This window comes from Bombus affinis, chromosome 8 (genome assembly GCF_024516045.1).
Source record: "Bombus affinis isolate iyBomAffi1 chromosome 8, iyBomAffi1.2, whole genome shotgun sequence".
Taxonomy (NCBI): Eukaryota; Metazoa; Arthropoda; class Insecta; order Hymenoptera; family Apidae; genus Bombus; species Bombus affinis.
The window spans coordinates 2,846,806-2,869,372 of record NC_066351.1 but is presented as its reverse complement, the minus strand read 5'-3'; positions in this window follow the sequence as shown (position 1 = coordinate 2,869,372).

Sequence of the window (22,567 nt, the reverse complement as noted above, 5' to 3'; positions counted from 1 at the left end):
GTTATTTCATCCGTACACAAGGCGGCATATGTGATCATAGGTGCGAACAGTGGCGTGACCCGAACTTAGTGGGGGTCGTCTCCCCGAGAAGACCAAGAAATGATTTAAGGTCAAGTTAGTCCTTTTTGAAGATTCTAAGAGCACACGTCGAGAGGTCGGGTGTATAAAGCCGCTAAGCCGAACGAACACGTTGACATTGTTTATCACTGAATAATCTGTCACTCTTTATCATTATATTCATCGTTATTAAATACACAAACTATATCAACTTGTTAACAAATAAAACATCCTTACTTGTCCTTACTCTAGACCTATTTAAGATACTACATATGTTATTATTGTGTTTTAAAATAAAATAAAGTAGAGGAAAGAAAATCCTATTGAAAAAATCAAAAAGGAGCAATTATATCCTCTGATGAATGCAAAAATGCAATGCATATATGTGTGTCTGATGCGATAGGTATTTATGGGATTTATATATTCATGGAAAATTTAAAGGCGTATACATGTTTGAAATTGTTCATAATATACAAAATTATATAAAATATCTTTTATAATAGTATGAAATCTGATATTCGTTGTAATGTCTGGTAACTAAAACAAATTTCTGTTCAGGTTCTATTTCTTTGATTACGTTCACAAAAATGTGAATTTCCATAAATATCTACTTATAATCTTCTGACCTAATGTTTTTTTAGAAAAAAACGTACGAATCAAGTTGTATTATCTAAACCCATGTTGTTTGAAAGCTAACTATATTTATAATTGCGCTCATCAAGTTTGCTATAATTAAATGAAGAATTTTATAATTTCGAATTTATTCGCATTGCTTTCGTAAATCTTAAGAATTTATAAGCGTTCTATGAATAGTCTACTTGCGCAGGATGCGGACAATTCATTACCGTGTTCTCTACTGGAAACGAATATGTACCTTTATATTGTAACTAAATGTCGTGAATGGAGAGTAAAGAAATCTCGTCCAATCATTATTTGAATCGTCGTTACACGAGAGCGAGAACAAAATTTCTGGAACGGGATTCAATTCGCGGAGCAGGAAAACACTTTCATCGGAAGATGTCGAATTCGTTATAAAAAACTTTATGACTGAGCAATGAGCAGGAGCTCGTTCAAAGTTATCGAATGAAAGTAATCCGATACAATCGTTAAAAGTAATCCTTCAAGAATCGAAAATAGGTCATAATTACGCTAATGATCCGACCGCCTTCGTTAAAGAGAGTATTTGATCAAAGAAAAAAGAAGAAAATAAAAAAGAAAACTTCAATGTGGCTCTTATTCAAACACACTATGAAGTTATGAAATCAGTTGCCTTTACATTGATATCTACATCTCTCATACAGAAACCTCCATACATACTGCTGTCGGTGTCTGTCACAAAATTTTTGTATAAAATTATACACTTTCTGTTGAAATATATTCTATTAGTTGCATAGAAATGGGGAACAGTATTATAGTACAGTATTGACATACTATAATATTTATTATAGTATTTACAAGTACACATTAATTAATTTGGTCTAAATAAGTATTTTAAGTTTCGTATCATTTATTATTATATATACATGTATACAATACGTATATTAGTACATATGACTAAAAAAATTTAGAGGCAGAAACTTATTTATTAGTAAAGCGCAAAATACATCATATAACAAAACATTATTGCAAAATGAAGGAAATAATCCTATCCTACCCTAGAACAATTATTCGGTAGAATTTCACTTAAATCGAACACTAATTAAAACTTTGTTTTACTCTGCTTTATCTACTAATGGTAAGAGTACCAGCCTGAATGAAAATTTCACTGTATATCGAGAGCGTCACACGTGCCATCTTGTTAAGTTAGCCAAAACTTAATTTTGGTAGCGTCTACAGCGATCGTAATTCGTGTTCATTCGTTCTGGAGCACACAGCGAAGTCTAATTTCCTTTACCCACGTTTCAACCCCTCGAAAGAGCGCGTGTAGTTTTCAAACTCAGTGAATTCCAGTCGACGAGAGTTGCAGCATCCGTCGCGGCCGGTTGACCAGAGAGAGCCAAGCGAGTGAATGCAACGCCGCACTCACGCCGCGTCGCATCGCACGCGTCGTGTCTCCAGAACGTTTTTGCAGGAGTGTTTCCCGTCCTGTGACGGGAAAACGACACGCGACGCGTATACACGCCGTGCAAACCGACTAATTAGTATGTTACTACCACGACTACGGTTCTATAAAGCGGTCCAGCACTATGCTGGAATACGAAATGTACTCTGACCCTCGAAGCGGTGTCCCCGTTAAATGGGCCATCTTTATTTATCATCGTGCAATGTACGAGCGCATTCAGCGATCACCCAAGGATGTCGGGATAAGATTTCGCGCCACTGAGACTCCAGAGACCCACGTAGACACCGTGAAATATTTTAATAAAAATAACTAATGTGTCGGATATTTTCCGCAAACTACAATATCGTTAAATGAATGAATAATAATATATTTGTAATTTCTTACAATTACAATACTCTGTACAAATTCTAACAATGCTATCGCAGTTTGTACCTTTGTACACAATTATTAATCAGTATTATTTCAAGAGTTAGTATTATTATTTTCTTACTTTTATTTTATTATTAAATACAATTTTATTTGTTTTGTTTTACGTTTAATGTATAGAAACCTGTCTGCAATCTAACATTTCTAGAGTAATGCAGGATCCTTAATCTAACCTTAAGATATCCATGTAGCTTCTTGATACTATTTATGCTAATTTAATTTACGGCTTTGTTATAACTCAGCACGTACAATGTTGAAACCTTCATAATTATGCGTCGAATGTTTTTGATTCGCACCTCCCTCGAGAGAAAGTGCAAGCAATATCATGGCTGGTGATTATATCTGAATGTAAATTTCAGAGAAATAGGTACGCTGATGAATAGTGGGTTACTCGTAGTTATTTCGCTTTGTCTAAATTATCATGATCGAGGATAAACGAGTAATAAGTAGAGATAAAATAAGAAAGATGGGGTGAACGCTCATAATTGCATTTTAACGAATCTTGAATATTAAATGTACGATATGAACGAGTTATAGGCTTAAAACCGACCGCTATAAATTCCACTGATATTCATTCTCGTTACGTTTTATTACACACCGGGTGCATCTCGAAATGTTGAAACACGAGATGCGAGTTTTGAGGAGTAAAGTTATGCGATCCCTAGTATTAAATTATGCTTAGCCAGGCAAGGCGACCACAGAATAATTCGCGCATTAATTAATTATGCAGGCAAAACTTTATTTACACGCACGCGGAGTACAGCAGGCGATTGAATAAAAATTATATGGTACACGTTTTTATGGATTAAGAAAACATTCGCTGAATCACGAATTTTCGAGTTGCGTTACTCAAGCACAATCAGGTTTATGGCTACAATAGCTACGCTTTTTAGCGAACTAGTGTTCTGACAAATATATTACAACGATCAGATACAATGATACAATGATCACGAAAATATTTGAACATACTGTGGGAAAGTATAGTGCTAGTAGGTTTGGTAACGGTATGATTTGTTTCAATATCGTTCATGCCAACACAAAATCAATTATGACGCTCCGTCAGTCTATATGCACGCGGTCACAATTCGTCACTCACTCCTCTCGTTACAGTAGTTCCAACGCCCTTTTTTCACGCTGACCACCCTCCTCGACAACACTAATTTCTCAACTGCCTGTTAATTTGTCTTTCTGCCTTAAACATCCCTTTGTCTTTTCTCATAGTACCATCACTTTTCCTTTTTTCCATGTGACTATTCGACCGAAGGACCGACGGCACATTGATGAGCCTGTCGGTACTCGGGCTTTTTCGCAACATTGTTTATGGTTCGCCTGATATTTCTTAGGCAATCTGTCCACGACATTACGATACACTGCAGAAAGCTGTGTTACATAAAAACATTTTGAAATTTCATTAGCGCCATAATGAGACATGATTGTCATGATGATATTGGTAAAATTTGAAACTAAGATGGAAATATGATCATGACGCGGAAACGAAATTTTCGATATGAGATAGGTTATCAAGGCCAAGGGACGAAACTTTCGTTTGGTAACTTTCTACGGACTCTCCTATACATTTATTATTAGCCGTATCGCGTATTGGGGATCCACAAATTTCTTAATAAGCCGTCTCGGTCTTCTCTCCATTTTGCAATGTTGTTCTTTAAGTAAATTATACACCTGAATATTGCTGATTCCTTGTGTTGCACGAATAATGCGCTTTAAAGTTTCGCGAAAGCAGATTACTTTCTCTACTTACATATCAGTTTCGGAGAGAATTAGGGATTGAGTGGAACGAATGATTAGTCGTGTTTCCATTAGCTCCTATGTAAACGAAGCTTCGTGGAATAGTAGTTGATGTACTTTGACCCGGAGTGTGCAAGATTTATGAGATTTATAAGCCGAAACTTTTCTTGTATGGTACCTTTTATTCGATAAGATAAAACGAGTTCAAGGATTGTAATATAGTTACTTCTATTTACTTATTAAATAGGAAATATCGATTCTTACGATCGATCTTTGGAAGGTATTCTATTCTAAGGTTTATAATAACTATTAATTTTTTGACATCTTTTTTAAGATATTTAAAATAAGTATACAATATATTTTGTTGACATTTTACATGTGTATTCATCCATGTTTCAATAACATTCACAATATTTCTTTTAAAGAGAAATAGTTAAAATTAACAATAATGTACCTAAATGTTTGATTGTTCGTCCAAAATAAATAAAGAACCAGATTATCAATTAAAATGGCTTTAAGCATAACAGATAACAAAGCGGCAGAAAGATATCAAGAAATATGGTTTTAAGAAAACTGTGTTTAAACTTTGAACGTCTTTACATACATTACCCACAGTTACTGATTCTCCATTCTTCAAACAACTATAACTTCCTGAACCTTGAAAATCCGAATATAGGGTTTTGCATATTTATTTTCGAAATTATATTCTTTAAGAAAATGTAGAAAGTAGTTAATATTTTTAATGGTTCAAAGTAAAGCATTCCATTAAGGAAAATATGACAAACGAAAACATCGATGATAGCCAGTTTTCAGAGTCAAACTACAATAAAATCTATCCAGGATAAGGATACCAGCGATGCGAAGCGAAATTTGTGGACTAAAAGTTGAACCGAGGTGTTGGCGAATTTTCAGTAAGTAGCCACAAACTCGGTAATCTCGAAAACTTTTCCGTTAGGTATCTTCTTATTCGCTTGTCTCGCTTCGATATCCGGCTGTTTCTTGTTGACCCTTCCCAAGATTATTTCGGAAATAACGAAGCCTCCTCGAATTTGTTTATTCAGATTTAAATTAAGTCTTAATTGACGCCGTAGCCGCGGCTCGGAATAATTGAATAGTTCCCAGTTACCAGCCTGAATGTGCCGTATTAGGCGGACCGCGTGATTATTAGCAATTTAAAAAGGGCCTAGTTAAGTGAATCGCCCTTAAAATATTCACCTCGTTAGGTGAATGTTATGTAAAACAGTTCAATTCAAGAATCGGTCATATCTCTAGAGTGAAGAACAAAATATGTTTTATTCGTGGATGCAACTGTTTTCGAACACACCTTTAATGTCTGTAAAAATGGCTACAAAATAAACAAACAAAAGCAAAACCCAGTAAATGCAACCATGTTACATTTACACCAAGAAAACGGAAACGACTAAATATTCAATTGAATGGCACGCACATAACACAAACAAGGCAAGTTAAATACCTAGGATTCTACTTAGACACATAACTTATATGGAAACAACATACTAAATCAATTATGGACAAAATGCGGATAAAAAGAAGACAGATGTACTGGCTAACTAGTTGAAACTCTAAACTCAGCATAGAAAATAAATTAAAAATTTACAAAACGATAATAATACCATTCTGGACGTACGGAATACCATTATGGGCGACAGCAGCGATGAGCCACATAATTAAACAAGAGCTGCTACAATCGAAGATACTGAGAACAATAGTCAGTGCCCCATAGTATATCAGTATTGCGGATACACGCAAGGACTTAAAAATACCAACGATCAAAGAGGAAATCGGCAGGTACGCAAAAAAATACAAGGAAAGAACGGCACACATCCAAACCAGCTGGCTGCTGAAGCAAGCAAAACTCTCATAGAAAGAAGACTAAAAAGAAAACATCCCACTGATCTCACTAAAGAAATGAAATAGTCAAACTCGAAGATGATATCCCGCTGGGACTAGCCATCCACATGTTATTTAGCAATTAAGTTAGAAAAATTTACCAAATGTCCAGCTGGACAAATTGTAAAGTACAAATTAAATAATAAAAAAAATCTTTGATGTTGTTTTAATAGTGAAATATGTTCGGTATTATGTAAATGCAAGTATAATATTCACTTGTAAGGAGTGCGTTATAGATATATGTTTGGAAAAGAAGACAAGTGCGACGCGACACTTGTGAAAATTGACCCTAAGAGAGATTTTCTTCTATATTTAGTCTACTTTACTTCTAATTTCTCCAAATTTCCATATTCTCTGTTATCGTCATTCAGGTACCTACTGCGTAAGACCTTTTTTAATAAAAATCGAACAAGATTAAATGATATTTTGCTGAATTCATATCAGATTCAATCAGATCCAATGGGCATTATCTATAAAGTCTTGGGAAAATAAATAAATAAATAATTTCATTATTTTGTTGTGTTATTTGGAATAACGAATTGAATAATTTTTGTATATTTACTCAATTATTAAAAATTGTTTGCTTTATACTATTTCGTAAATCGTGAAAGAGATGATAACGTCTAGAAAAACTATAATGAATGATGCAAAATATCTTGTCTTAAATTTACAAATGCGTGTAACTTAAATTGTTGTCTTGATAGCAAAGCAGAACAGATTCCTATAAATATTATGAAAGATATTCAAGAGAACAAAACTGTAAGGATTTTCTTTTTAAATATGTTTTCCTTTAAATAAATTTTCTCCGAATCTCTCATAACTTCTTTTATAGAATAAATATAGTTAGTAGAATGAAATTAACATGGATTAATTTTACAAATAAGGGCAAGAAAAATTATTAAATTAATAATTATTTAATAATTATTAAATAATAATTTAATAATTATTAAATAATTATTAAATAATATAATATAATATAACTATTAAATAAATAATAATATAATAATATAATTAATAATAATATAATATAATTATTAAATAAAGAATATAATAAACAAACATTAAAGAAATGTAAAGATAAAAATGCTTTATTTTTACGCAGAGATATTACAAAATATAACAAGAAGATTAAACAAAATAACTAAATGAACTAAACAAAACTAATCCTAGCTAAAAACGATCGTGAATAAAAGAATTTGACATGTATGATATATTTTCGGAGCTAAACGCCTATTTTTACTTAGAATACTATCGTACTAAAATTGATAATGCTTCAACATTTGTTATAATATACTTCAGAATTTCTATGTCCAGAAGAATGACAGAACTTTCTAGAAAGTCTTATATTTTTGCTGTAATGAAAGGATTGTATACGATAACGAAAAATACCCATAGAACGAGTTGTTAATTAAATTTCTTAAAAAAAGAGAATGCGCGTCGTTGGCTCATTTTAGATTACTTTTTAACCCGTATTGCTCGGCCATTGGAGAAAGAGACACGAATACAGATCCTATTGATTTACATGCTGTTGCCGTGTAATTCGATTTGTCGCAGCTATTTTTGCATTTTTGACGGCTATTAGTCACACGATTTGATTAAATCTACTTTCGACGTAGAAACGCTTGCATGTACCTTTCATTCTTTGTTAGAGATTTTTGATATCTGAAATAAAAAAATATTGAATATGATATCATTTTTTGATTCGGATCACTCAAGTATAATTCACGTTCAATTTTGAATTTCTAGAATAAGTGTCGAAGCATTCCTCATAGTCCTCTTATCAGAAGAGCAATTTTAAAATTCATCATGTTGCTAACAAAATACACAGAAATACCATTTTATCGCTTAGTTTTGGGATATATTTTTGTCATTCTTTTATACATTTTGTAGCGGCACACGAGTCAGAGGATGATGCGAATCGAGAGCAACTCATGTTGTTGTTTTGCTTCGGGACATTGACATCGTCTTGACGTACAAAATGTAACGATAAACAAACTCCGGGCAAAACAATGTGGTCGCTACGTGCAGCCGTCAACCGAAGTTGAATTTAAACTTTCCGGTACTCCACCAACCAGTATAAATGAACGAACACGATCGTTAAGACGAGGAGTCAATATCGAGCATTCTTATAGCGAGTTAGTATTGAGCACAATCTTACAGCGATAAATATCGAGCGCACGTAGGCATTACCTTGTATACGCATATCGAGCAACACTGAGCGAACGACGACTAACTCTGTACTGCAAATAATTTTAGATACATTTGACTACACTACGTATCAACACGTCTTATCACTATATACGTCAACACGTTTAATCCTCCTCCACAATTTAATGAGTTATTTGGAGTAATAATACGTTAAACTAACTATAACGTCCAAACTAATATGATTCGTTTTTTACAAAAGATTGTGAATTTATCACCAATGTTCAAAAGGCAATCTTCGAATCTATCAAATTCTTTCCTTCTACAATTATTTCATATTAAAATACTGTCTAGCTATCAAATGATATCAAAGTCAGAAAATCGAAGGTAATGAACTATCATATCTTTCTCGTGTAATCGTCAATATTATTCCATGTATGTATTTATAATCAAAATGTTTAAATTGCCAAAGGAGCAAAATTTTTGAAAATAGCCAACAAGGTATCGCGACACTTGAAGCAAACGTGATTATTGTCAAACGTGAACTAACAAAGGAACTTGCATCACAGGATAGTGAATTGTGCAGCGAGTTGTACGTGAAAGTTCATAAAATTTAGCCGCAGTGGAATGAGTGGAAATTGTTTCGGTCACTTAATACTATTTTCTTCTTCCTTTACCTAGCTCTCTATGTATAAATATATATGCACATGTTCAGAGACGCACACACATACACACGCGGGCGCGCGCAAAGGTAACTTCACGCACGGATCCGTATCGCGGCTTAGAAAACGAAAAAATATTCGAACAGGGAAACAAACTGCGATTTGAACCGTTTATTTATGCGGTCGCTTTAAAACATGAGAGAACGTTAGTACACATTGACCAGTCAATTTTCGTAGTTGCTGGATTTATATCGATGGCGTATTGATAGCGGCTCTTGCAACTATGATTCAATGCTTCTTTTCGCCAGTATTACCCATTATAGAAACGTTATCCGTAAAATTTTCATAAGTATTGTAGAATAAATACGAGTCTCTCAAAGGCCAAACCAACTAATTCCACTTTTTATTAATTTAGGTTGTCCGAAAAGTGTCTTTCTTTCGCAAACGTGTTTTTTTTACAACAGTGCACCTTCATACAAAGATGAAACCAAGTCTGTGAAATGTCGCGGTGTTTATCTCTACAGAACAAAATGGATCATACGTAATTCGACAAAATAATATAAAACAAAAAACGTTGTGCGTCTATTGTATTTTCGAGCTATCGCGGGGAGACGCGGTCGTTAGAATACGCGTCAACGGGAGTCGTAAATTCCCGTTACGATTAGAATGATCGACACCACGAATAGTTCGATCCCCGTATTTCGATTAAGATAATAGGGGTGATTCAGGTATGATAACACTGTGGCTCACAGAGTTAAAATATATATTTCCAACACTTAGTATACACGATTGAGTATATATAAACACTTAAGAACTTATCACGCTGCAATAATATAGATATGAAAGTAGCACGGTATGAGACTTAATGTTAGAAGTTAGGTGTTAGATCTTTGACTGTGGTAGGAAACTTTGAGAGATATAGGAACGGTGAGAGTTATAGGGAATGCAGGAACTCTAGTCACCGTGAGAGACGATGGAAAACCCTGAAGCTTATTCTAATGTGAATACGGAGGAAAGCTTGGTATGGGTGTGCTCTTTGAACGAAGAACGCGGATTCGTTGCTTACATTTTTAGTTAGTAAAGTGAGGGCAACAATCCGCGATGTCGATTGGTTGGGACCAATGTTAGGAAGGAAGAGAGGAGGAAGAAATCTCCTACCAACTTGGGTCCTAGGCGACATTGTTTACAGGGAAACTCAGATTTTTCGTTAGGTATATCTCCGCTTTCTTCGTAATTCTTAAGAGCACATAATAAACCCAAGGACCTTTCTAAAAACCGGCCGAAAACTCTTCTGGAATTAGAAAGTCTTTTCTGGCAAACAGATGTGCTTAGACCATGTGTGCGAACAATGCAGCTAGAATTGCAACTTTATAGTGGGTCCTTGGACCTATGGAGTGTTAGAAGGACGGCAGGTAGACCGTTGGTTGGCAAGCCGCGCGGGATGGCGTGCAGATGTGTTGCGCGACAGAACATCTATTATTTCCTCATAAAACGAAAGAAACTTTTCGAACAATCTAATATAAGTTGGTTCACAATTAATATTCAATTCTCAAGAAACAAGTAAGTTACTCTTATAAATTCATACATCACTAGATCACATAAATAATGATAAATTCTAAAGAAAACGGTGCTTGTAATATCACTTTTCTGTATTTTCCAATTTATAAAGTTGATCACTATGGCATATACATGCATGTTAGCAACGACGGATTTTACAAAAACGATATTGATAATTGAAGGATTAAATAATAATATGAAAAAATTTGGCAAAACTCTGTTACCATTAGAAACCAGAAACAGAAGTTTGCTTAGCGAGTTCATCGAGCGGTACAGCTTATGCAGAGTGGCTTGAACGTGTGTACGACGTGTAAAAGCATTAGCATGTGATGTATTTAAGTTCCGTGTATGAAATCGTCGGCAGCAGTAGCTGCTGTGAACACCGACGTTCTCGCAGCAGCTGGCATTACAATTTAGAAATCCTCTATTAAATAAGTCAACTCGAGAAACTTTGTTACGTCCTGGCCCGTCCGTGATCGCGATAGGCGATCAAGATTTTAATTAAGTCCGGCTTGTACTTCCACTCAGAGATTCTCATCTTTTATCCTAACAAGTTATGAATTATCTTGGTGAACTTTCTAAATCTTAAAATATGTAGATTGGTTGTTGAGCACGATATCCACGATTTTAGATGATGTTTGCAAAAATTATGAACTTTTTAGCATCCTTAATTCTTCGTGCATACATTTTTAATAAATAATTTAAGTAAATAAATTATTTTTTGGTGTCGCATAACTCGGTTTATATTTCAATTTTTCAAAAATCAGTGGGATGTGTAATTCCAACTAATTACAGTAAAAAAAATTGTTTTCTTTTGATTTTCAGGATTCAGAAGGATCCCAGTTATTACTGGGATAAGTTGATATAGTTATCTACATATTTATTTTTCTTGTTGAATTATGAATAGATGACTCGAATGCAAAGATAGTTTAAAGTGTGTTTGTTGGCAATCAAATGTTATTGCAGATCAAGCATCATTCTTTGAAATTCACAGGAGGATAACTGACTATTGCAACTTTTCACAATTTCTAATCCATTCCTATGTTTGTCTTACTCCACCAACTAACCTTTGATCCTTTGATCATGTATTTACCATGGCCAACGTCCACCTTGTGGTCAGTCAATGGTCACCAGCGGTCACTTCCTCCAATCTTGTTTCCTAGCGACTACCTAACTACTGCAGACTTTTCTCTCTTCTGGTTCCAACCACTACCGTTAACAAGAGTCAATTCCAAATTAATGGTAAAAAATATTCCATCACTCGAAGAGCTGTTCCTTAAATACACCTTCTTTCTGGCGCACACTCTAACTTGATGAAATTGGGATTTAGAAAAATGCTTAGTATTCAAGGGAAAACCAGTTCACTCGGAACGAAAGGAAATCTATTCTTTCAAAAAAGAAACAGTCCCAAAAATGTCTGTGCGTTGAATGCAGATATTTAAAAGGAAATTTCAATAATAAAGATATAGCGCAAGAAAGAAATGAGTTGCGCCAATAAAAAGCACAACGTGAAGACATTAAAAGGCATAGGAAAAGATACAAGATACAAATGTTAAAAAACGTGAGGACAATGAGAAAGCAATTTCAGTCGTAAAAAGAATAATGTGAAAGTATTGGAAAAGCGATACCAGAGATAACAAAAATAAAATACTGGCAAGTAGAAAGAAAACCAATATAGGGATACCAAAAAAAGGCAAAACATTCACCAAGAGGAAAAACATCACAAGTAGTAGTAGGTATATCAAGAGACGAGAAAAATATATATAACATAGATTCTAAGACTTCGAATGAAAACGACATCCAAATTCCTAGAATATCTTCGAATTGTGTGAAATATACTAGAAATTTAAGACTTGCGACTTGGGCGCATTGAACTGAACCACAAAAGTGATAGGGAAATATGACATGCTATCCATGAACCATACCATGAAACCAGTAATACATCCTATACGAAATGTACCAGTCATTCTTTATTACAGTTTCTATGTATTCAAAATGCACTTTACAATTACACGACCCCATATCCTTATAATTTCAGTTTTAATTATCACGTCACGCGACATTTTTGTCATTTCCTGGTGAATTTATCTTTCCAAGTTACACGGAAGAGAAAAAAAGTTTAATGGACGACAACCTTCGAAAGGCTGAATAAATCAGACTCTGAACTTATATGTTTTCGAGTTCCTTCGAGAAACAAATCGCTACGTTTCATTAAGGAGATAAGATGGTCTCTGATTTCAACGATTCTCTTCCAACACGAAGTTTTACGTCACGGCTAATGGTATTCCATCCTTGATGAAAGACGATGCCCTCGTCTACTTAAATCTCCACAAATTTGCTTGCAAATCCTCCTTGTAATTGAGATTTGGTTTTCGAACGTCCCGCGATTATACGTTCCAAGAGCTAAAATGCAACCACTTGCAACTTCCGTTTTTATGTAGGTCGCATTGTTTCACGTTTCTAACATTTTTCTTCGTCCGTTACCGTGCTTGTTTTTCACTGATTATCGTCGGTGCTTTTAAGCTCTCCACGGAAACCTGTTGTGAAGTAACATATTCCCAGTGTCCCAGCTCATGAGATATGCAAACACAAGTACCTTAATATTTGGATTTTTAAATAGGGAATTAAAAAATGCATCAATTAGTATATGAGAAAGAGTTCGGTTAAAAATAAAATAACGACAACCTTACAATTTCGTAAAAAAATAATCTTGAAAGAAAATTCTTTTCATCATTACACACTTCAAATAGTGGAACTTTTACCTTAAAAGTCTTTTTATAGAAAGATGTATACACATACTTAGGTGATATCATTTCATTGATCCAAACTATGAAGTGAACATACAATTAGTTCCTCTTGCACAACTAAAGTAATACTATTAGTCAAATTTTACGAGTTACAAGTTACGAGCAATTCTGTTGCATAACAGTAATAAAATGTATAAAGTAAATGTAATTTTATAAATTATGAGTCACTTGAGTGTTCTATTTAATTAAGCATCGTAAACTACTATTTCTAATTTGTCGATTCACTAACGTTTATAGTTGATATGTAAATTATTGTGCAAAAGAACTCAGATCATCAAGTGAATCTGTCGCATAAGTAATCGAATAAAACGTTAGCATTAAATAGCTTCGACACAGGTGGCCAGTTTCGATCTTGAAATTTACGCATCCTCTTTAAGATTACGCGTTTGCCGCATTGAATATTCATGATTAACCGGAATGGGGCGTATTCGGGACATTAATTCCACCATAATAGGGGACTACCTCGCTAACTATTAGATATACGTACCCTTATCGAATGTTTCCATCGAAAATTCATCTAAAATTATTGAAAACGATATTCGACGGGTCTATGCGAGCTTTCAGGTATCAAAATCCCAAATGAAGCGGAATCTTAACCTACATAAGAGCTACAATTACTGCCTAGCAATAATTCGATGCGTACAATTGACGTCACACTCGCACTGTTTCGAATTAATGAAGCAGAACCTGTTCGAAGTTTAGTAGCTGGTAATATTCAACCCACGAGAGACGGAGAGAGAGAGAGAGAGAGAGAAAAGGAAGGTAAGAGAGACATTGATGCTGAAATTGCGACAGACTGTTTTTATATCACGAGATATATTTTAAATATATGCACTTCTATTCGAGGGTTGACTAGCACGAGCCCGCGACGAGATACGTTTGACCTATTTCGCGTTCGCGATGCGACACGCTGCAGTTTTTGCGTGTGACTAACTTCCACCAGAAATTGAACACGAAAAGCTACCGTTGGGTCGGGGATAAGGTACCTCTGCTTTACGAAAGAAGAAATTCTGCGATGATAATTCTGTTTATAATAATCCCCTGATTGTGGAACAATATTTTCTCTACATATTAATCTAGAAAATTTACAAAATTTATGTTTATTGCATACATATAATATTTTGGAGCCGACCGCTCTTTGTCTCAATCTGTTAGAAATACAATACAGAAATGTAAATCGATATTGAATTTTGATAATTTTACTCGTACTAATCAATATTAAAACAATTCCCAAATCGTACAATAGAGATATCCCATCAAACACAGTATTATGATATTTATTAAGCTTAACTTAAGTTGAATGAGATTATAAGAAATTGCGAAGAGAAACACATAAAAATAAATTAGAAAAATGAGTCACTGGAAATTCTATAAAAATTTATTTTAACGAATATTCCCACTATTCGGCTAATTTTATCAATTTACTAATATTAAGACAATCCCTCGGATCGCACAATAGAGCTGTCTCATCGAAGGCAGTGCTATGAAACGGGTCGTTCAATCATACTTCGATTTCCGTCCATATTGAGGGTGGGATTTCGAAAGTGGCGTGAGGATGGCACGTCTTCGACACGATAAATGCAAAGTATGTACTAACGGCAACAGAAGGCGGGGTTTCGAAGAATGTTCTTGTGGGCTCTTTTCGCTTCGTGTAAAAGGACGAACGAAAGCGACTCCTTGATAAGCCGGACACGTGCGTCCTCGTTTCCCTTGCGCTCGCTCAGACTTTCTCGTACGGCACGGCGCGGTACAGAACGAAGTTTTCACGCACTCAACACCTATTCGGAGAAAAACCAGCGATTCACTGTTTTCACACGAGAAGCTGCGATTTTGGACATTGTAGCTGGCTTCGATACACGGGAATTGTAAGTCATCTTTATTGACGATTTCCCGGTACATCAGCCCGGGCGTCACATACGAAGCACTATATCGAGTCATGAGTCGTCAATCCTCAATAAACGGAGCTTGCCACGTTCCGATTTAATGCCACGGGAAGATCGGCGCATAATGGAAGATTGAATTCACGTACGTAGTCCACAGCTCTCTTTAGAGAAGTCGATAATTTTTGTTAAATCGTGTCTTAATCTTAACTCATTAAAAACGAAGCAGCGAAATAATTCGTAAAAATTGTATCAACTCATCGTTATTGAATGACGCAAATAAAGTAGTTTATTATTTTATCAAGATAGAAAAAGTATATTAGAATAAAAGAAATTATATAAAGTTTAAGAATGTAAAGTACAGATTCTGAAGTTTGGAGGAAACAGCTATCACTGTGCTACAAATACTTTCTTAAAATTTTATTAAATTACAAAAGATAGATAAAAAGAGAAATAGTGGCTGAGAAACATACGAAACAAATTTCCTGTCATAATCACAATGTTGAAACACAAAATTCTTCAAGGTTTCTGCTACATCTGATATGGTTCACATCCGGAAGCCTCGATTACGAAAAGTCGCAGATTGAAGCGTAACAACCGAGGAAACTAGGTATGCTGAAATCTCGATTAGTCGTTGGCCTATAAGTCTATTTAACCGAGCTGTCAAGATCGATTCGGACCTGAATTTGTCCGTTCACCCTTCCCTTGAACGCACGAATCGATCCTTCCTCTCAACGATACAGTCCATTCGGCTACGGCTACGGTTCAAACGCACTAGGCGAACGCGTAGAATTTGGGAATAATTCATACGCTAATGGGCGACGTTTATCTGATTGTTTGGAGAAACGAACCAGGCGACGCAGTAATACATTATTAATTTGATAGGGCTGAATGAAATGAAGCTGTTAGAGATGGTTGATATTTACTCGTGACGTAGCGAGCACTTATCAACATAATAGATCGATAATTTTTCGTATAATTCGTATAGTATAGTACATGGTTTTTCGATAAACAAAAGTACGAAGAAACAGAAAAATACACAACGCGAGTATGTATACGTATTTAAACGATAATTGCGAAAGTCTACGTCCATACCTCGCGAGCTTCTCGACGGTTAATCCAGTTTATTGAGTTTTATCGAGTTTTCACGAGGGAGGAACTTTTGTAAGTAATTATTATAATTATCGTGGCAGGCAACTTTAAGTACCTTTCTTGCTTCGATAAACCGTTCCCTTTCTCGCTCTCTTGTTTAATACCGGGATACGATGAATCTGAGTTACGTTAATTATCCGGCCCATTGCCGGGTGAAATTCTGACCGAAAAGTAATAGTAATAGACTTTTAGTCTACGCAGTCCGCAAATACCTAGCCTACCTATCTTAATATCTAACACCATAAATTTAAGAAATTTTCAACAGCAAAACATGTGGCTCTGACTGAATCATTGAAAATTACAGAATGCACAAATTTTAGTGAACTAAACACAAGTTCCTACGAAGTGACTTGGAGATTGGTACTGGGTAATCCTGACGTCCGATAACGTGCAAAAAACATGATTTTAAAAACATTATAAACCTAATGTTTATTCAAATAATAATTTATTGTACTATCCATCTTCATACAATTATCCAAATCAAAGAAATGAAAATGAAGATTCGTAAGTGGAGAAGCGAAAAACGATTAACCATTCTATGATAGGATATATAAGAACAAAACAAGGCAACGTATAATGAGACTTCTTTCTACGAGAGAGCAAGACCACGCTCTTTGTCGAAAGTTGGTAAACAGTACGAATTAATTATCACTCGTCGTACTGAAATGCAGCTATTCTCGCGAGCACGACCCCATCGAGCAAGAGTAGGCGAACATTAAATAATAAAGAAGCTCGAGTCAAAGAAATGACGCGTTTGTAAAAAACGTTATTAAATCCGCGAGACAAAGAGGCATTGACGTTTGATACGTGCCTGGAAACCTGATTTTCAATTGTGTCAAAGATGTCAAGATAGCTGTTGTGTAACCGAAGAAATATATGTTCAGTTATAAAAGTGATATAATATACAATTACGTGCTCTTTTAAAAAAGTATATTTTTCATGTTATAATTTTCATCGACTTAATAGTTAAATTCAATTAAAGAGTTCGTAACAAAAACGACTCTTGTACATGTTTGTTATGTTTGTTTTCATCAAGTAAAGCAAAAGAATACTCTGCCATCTTTACTTCATGAATACATCTCAATCTCCTTATACAAATTATTTGTTACACTATATAATTCCCATGATTAAATCTGTAATTATATCGCAGAAAAATTGTATTTAATTAAATCATGTAGTTGTGGATCTCGTAACAACAGTTTTCATAAAACTAGTTCATTTTTACTGGAAAATAACTGAAGATATAGATCATTATTCTTCATTGTGATTACTAGAATACATTCTTTATTGTAAGAAAATGTGAAGTTCGAACGCCTGGGACGGCCGCCTGGCCTTCGCTACCCTAGATTGTGGAAAGTGAAAGTGTCGACATTTGAGAGTGCCAGAAATTAAGCTCTTCCTCGTACGGGTGGGCCAGCGGACCCTGACGTTTTGCGATTGCGACATCTGATACTTTTCGAGCATTCTTTGTACAATTGTCGATGTGGACGAACGTCGAAGTAAACTACGCGTTCAGCATTTCTGAATCTACAAAACGTGCTGTAAACGTGCTGTAAACGCGACTGCCTTGAATTCGCTTTTAGTATTTTCTTACACTATTATTTAAAATTTAGAAGCCTGAAGAAATTGACAAGGATAGCTTTTTATGAACTTGAAATATAATTCAATACAGGGAACATATATCAACGTTATACTTATTAAACCATTAATTGAACTACTATAATTGTAAGAGGATGACATTCGATAACTTTCTGTAGTCGACTTAAAGATGTTTATAAAATCTGATTCAAATAAATTTTTTGATCTTTGGTGCCTTTTTATTGTTTAATTCTCAATTGGATTTTGAATTGAACCATGCACAGGAGACAGTCCGCTTTAGGATTATCCCCTATTTTATCGTACTTCATTTCGCATACACATGGCCGACGCAGAATGAGAGTCAAAGGGTTCATTTTCAAAAACGAATCAAGAATACGGGACTCCTCTAGCAGCCGTGGCATTCGCCCATCCTTTGTGCAACTTCTGGGAGTGCGCAAAGGGGTTGTAGCACGCGGCAGTTCCGTTCCCGTGGAATGTGCTCGACGAATGGCGTGCATTAATTGTCCATTGTTTTCCAGCCGTTCTGGAATGCTTTACATCGGCTTCTGTCGTCGTACTCGACTCGTTGATTAATATATCCATACTTTCCCATTCCTGTAGGGATGCTGTGAAAAAATAACGTTAGCGAAAGCACAATATACTTCAGACTCCATAGCGCTTAATTAAAATTTTCATTCGAGACAAGTTTAATTTTTGAACTGAAGGAAGAATTTTTTAAGAAAGAATGTATGATATTTTAAACGTGCTGTGTTCCTTGCGCTTTTTTCAACTCAATTGTATTTTCCTATTGTTACAATTCTTAAATTTGAAGAAAGTACGAAAGAGTCGTTGTTGATAGAGACGAATGTTCATCTCAATGTTGTGTTGAAGTTTTTCTTAAAATATAATTAGACTTTTCACTTTTTACACACAAAATTTTTGGGTAAGTGCCGTGTTCTCTCTCGCAATTCGTTTACCAAGAAGGAGCTGCCTTCCCCACTCCGTGGCAAAATCCTTTTTCAACAATATCTCTATTCTCTGATAACGCAGCGTTGATTCGATTGCCATATGTAAACTATCTTACGCATCCTCCAAACAGTTTTATCATCGACACCTCGTAGTTCAGTGACCTCGATTTGCCGGTTATCGACTTTCCAAACATTCACTCAAGCATCTTGCCGAGATCCTTATTGAGCGCTCGGTTCAGTCATAAATTATAGTAAGATTAAATAGCTACGAGCTATCTGCCATTATATCACCATGAAAATGCGTTGCCGCTAACACGTAATATATGAAAATATATAAAATATACAAAAAATAATATACGTTACAATAATTACTGTTAGCAGGTAAAGCAATTTTCCATTTACGTTTTATTTCTTTAGATTATATTCGTAGTAATATGAATTTATATAAATATCCGCAGTCTAATTATAATTCTTTTTATTTATTGAAGCAGGAGCGAGATTGAGGTATAAAAATTCGAAGGTAAAAGTAAGTTTAATTTACATTATTTATAATTGATGTTAAGAAGAAACCTCATCGACAAAGCATTCAGTGATATGTAGTTAAGTTTCGTGGATCTTTTACAAGGAAGAACGCTCGTTTCTCCTTCCATCGTGATAATAAAGCGAACATAGAAGCGCATATACAGTGTACCGATGCGGAAAACTTGTTCAGAGTGGGAAGGTGAAAGGCAGAGAATAAAGGAAGTCTACCGCATCGATAGCTACACGTGGAGCCATACGTGGAAATTGGAAATGCTTTGCATAGTTGCCACAGGAGATCCACTTCCAGTTAGTTCGTGGATGATACGGTTCGATAGCGATTTCAACGGGTATTTGTTTTCCGGGAAATTGTGCAAATTCGATATCATTCAACTTTTCTCATGTTATTAGTTTAATTCAAACTAATGATAGACAACCGAATCAATGTCTTGTAAATGTAATTCGAGTTTGCTTGTGTCATAACGCCAAAGGACAAACGTGTAATACGCAGATCACGCTTGAAACCTGCACAAGCAGATTGACGAATACAATAATGAAAGTATAATAATGTCAGAAATAATGACAGGGTATCGGAAAGATCCTTATCGTGCGTTGATACGAGTTGTATGTAGAATCCACGATGGCGTCTTAGGGATCACATGGATGCCTTATGTATGCATAATGCCCCTCAAAGGGCGCGGTTTGTTCGCCGGTGTGAAACGGCGGAAACAGAAATGTGGCGTGTTTCGTCGGTGATACTAATTCTTGCATGACACGACAGCTGCGAGGCGGGACGTGCAAGCGAGCTTGCCCTTGTCAGAAGACTAATTCTGCTTCCGAAACTTCTATGAATACTGAGCGTGTGCGGTGTAAAACTGTTCAACTTAGAAGACGCGTAACATAGAATTAAATTTGCCACTGAAGGGAAAAGAAACTAGATCAAACTTTCAAACTGTTCTAGAGGAAAGAAGCAAAGGAAGGCCGTACTCTCCTGAGACGTCGGAATTCTTTGAGGATTAACAAACAATCAATTTTTCCTCTTTCTCTCTTAAATTTTACAGATTAAATAGATTAATTAAATAAACAAATTTTACCTAACCCCTGTTACCTTGTTAGCTGGTAACTATGCACAGACAACTCGAATACGTCTGATCATGCACGGGTTTACACTACTGCCGGAAAATATTGGTTTACTCTACTGCAAAGATATTGACTGAAATAACGTACGTACGTCCCTCGTGTGCTGCCTAAATGTCTCCGCGATACTTTTCAAACGTGTTTTTCTCTCCCTTTCAATAATACCATGCAAAGTGGTACGTATGAAAATGGTGGCATAACGATTACATGATATCGAGTATTCAAAGCCGCGCGGTCGTTTTCGAACAAATTGTTCGAACGATTCCTTTTTATAAGTCTCCTTCGGTAAAAGCACAACTAAACTTTATGACGTCTGAGAACAACACGTCTCAGCAATCGGCGAATTCCAACTGCTTGGCTTTTGTCTAGGAATATTAAAGCGATGCAATTTTCGTTAAAAAGCGGGTAACAGGGTCGAAGTAAGAGGTGAACGAAGCGTGAAAACGAGCAAGATGATTACCTTTTTCTTCCGACGAAGGTAAATAATAATGTTTAGAATCGTGAAGTAGAAGGAAGAAAATTGCACAGAAGAATACTTAAATATAGGGAATACGTAGTTAATACGAAATTATATTTAACGGTAAAAAATTCAACTTCTGATGATTAATGTCGATTCTATTGTTATCTCGAGGTACATTTTTACTGCTTTTAAGAAGTCTTACTGAGAATTTTATTTATATGATCTCGTATCGTACAATTAATCTTATCAAACTACCATTTTGAATTTTCATTGTTGACAGTACAGATAAACGCAGTAGCATTACATCCTAGAAACATCGGTGTTTATCCACGATCGAAAGAGCATATCAAAAGGTAAAGTTAAATATTTACACGCTTGTAGTTATGACAAGTATAAACTGACATGTTTATTTTTTGTTATATTATACACGTTATATAATCGCCTGTATATGTACATCAAGAGCGAGCGAACGGATTGAAGAAAGAGCAGCCTATGATGCGTGGATTCTTAATTTTTTACCAAAGACAATACCTTACATATTCATTTTAAAGGTAAAACTACGATAGAAAAAAGATGCATAAGTTATAATAACGGGTCGACTGCTGAATTTGTCATTAAAGTTGTGCAGTTGCTTTATAAAATTTAATTATGAGATTTAAAGAGCATACTTGATTAGTGAGCAGAAAACAACATTTTTAATAATATTATTATGTATCATAAGATAAAAAACTATACTTAAGAAGAACAAGCACCATATGTCTTTATTTCGCAGGAATTGATCAATCAACTTTGACGCGCAATTGATTTTAATTTCGCATACGTTTTGCGCCACTTCTATTTCAAAGCGCGGGGTCAACTGTAATGGCAAGTTGTACTCCGAATTGAATAACACTCGCTATTTACAAAATTATAATTTTAGGTAATATATTATAGCGACTTTAGATGTCAATCTATCATTGTTTGTTACGGTAATCCAACGCAACATCACAATCGGGTCGACACAACCTTTCAAGCAATCACGGCAATATGTATTCATTATATTTATGCTCACACATTCCGCGCATTCACTCGTACTACTATCGCAACTACTATAAAAGAACCGAATAATTACCAAGTTTTAACTTCGTGTAATTACCAAACTTTAGCGGCCACTTAACTTGTGTAGTCACTACACTCGACGCTGTGCAGTTTAGCTTATCGCGCTAAAAAGCGTTTTAAGTCGGTAATTATCATTGAAACCGTTAGAGGAGCGCATCGGCATCGAATCTGTGCCGATGTTCTGGAAGATGTGGTTCAGTGATACAGGAGGTTCGTGGAATCCCTTAACCATGGCGCGATAGCCATGTAGGCGAATTTGAATGCAGGCCACGTTGTTGGAAAAAAACCTCAAGTTCGAGCGTCTCCAGGAAGTCCGAGGTTAGACGCCTCTCTCGCATCAGTGGTACACATACAGAAAGGGTAGGCGTGGCACTCTCTGCTGGCCCGTTGGATGCTTGCGCG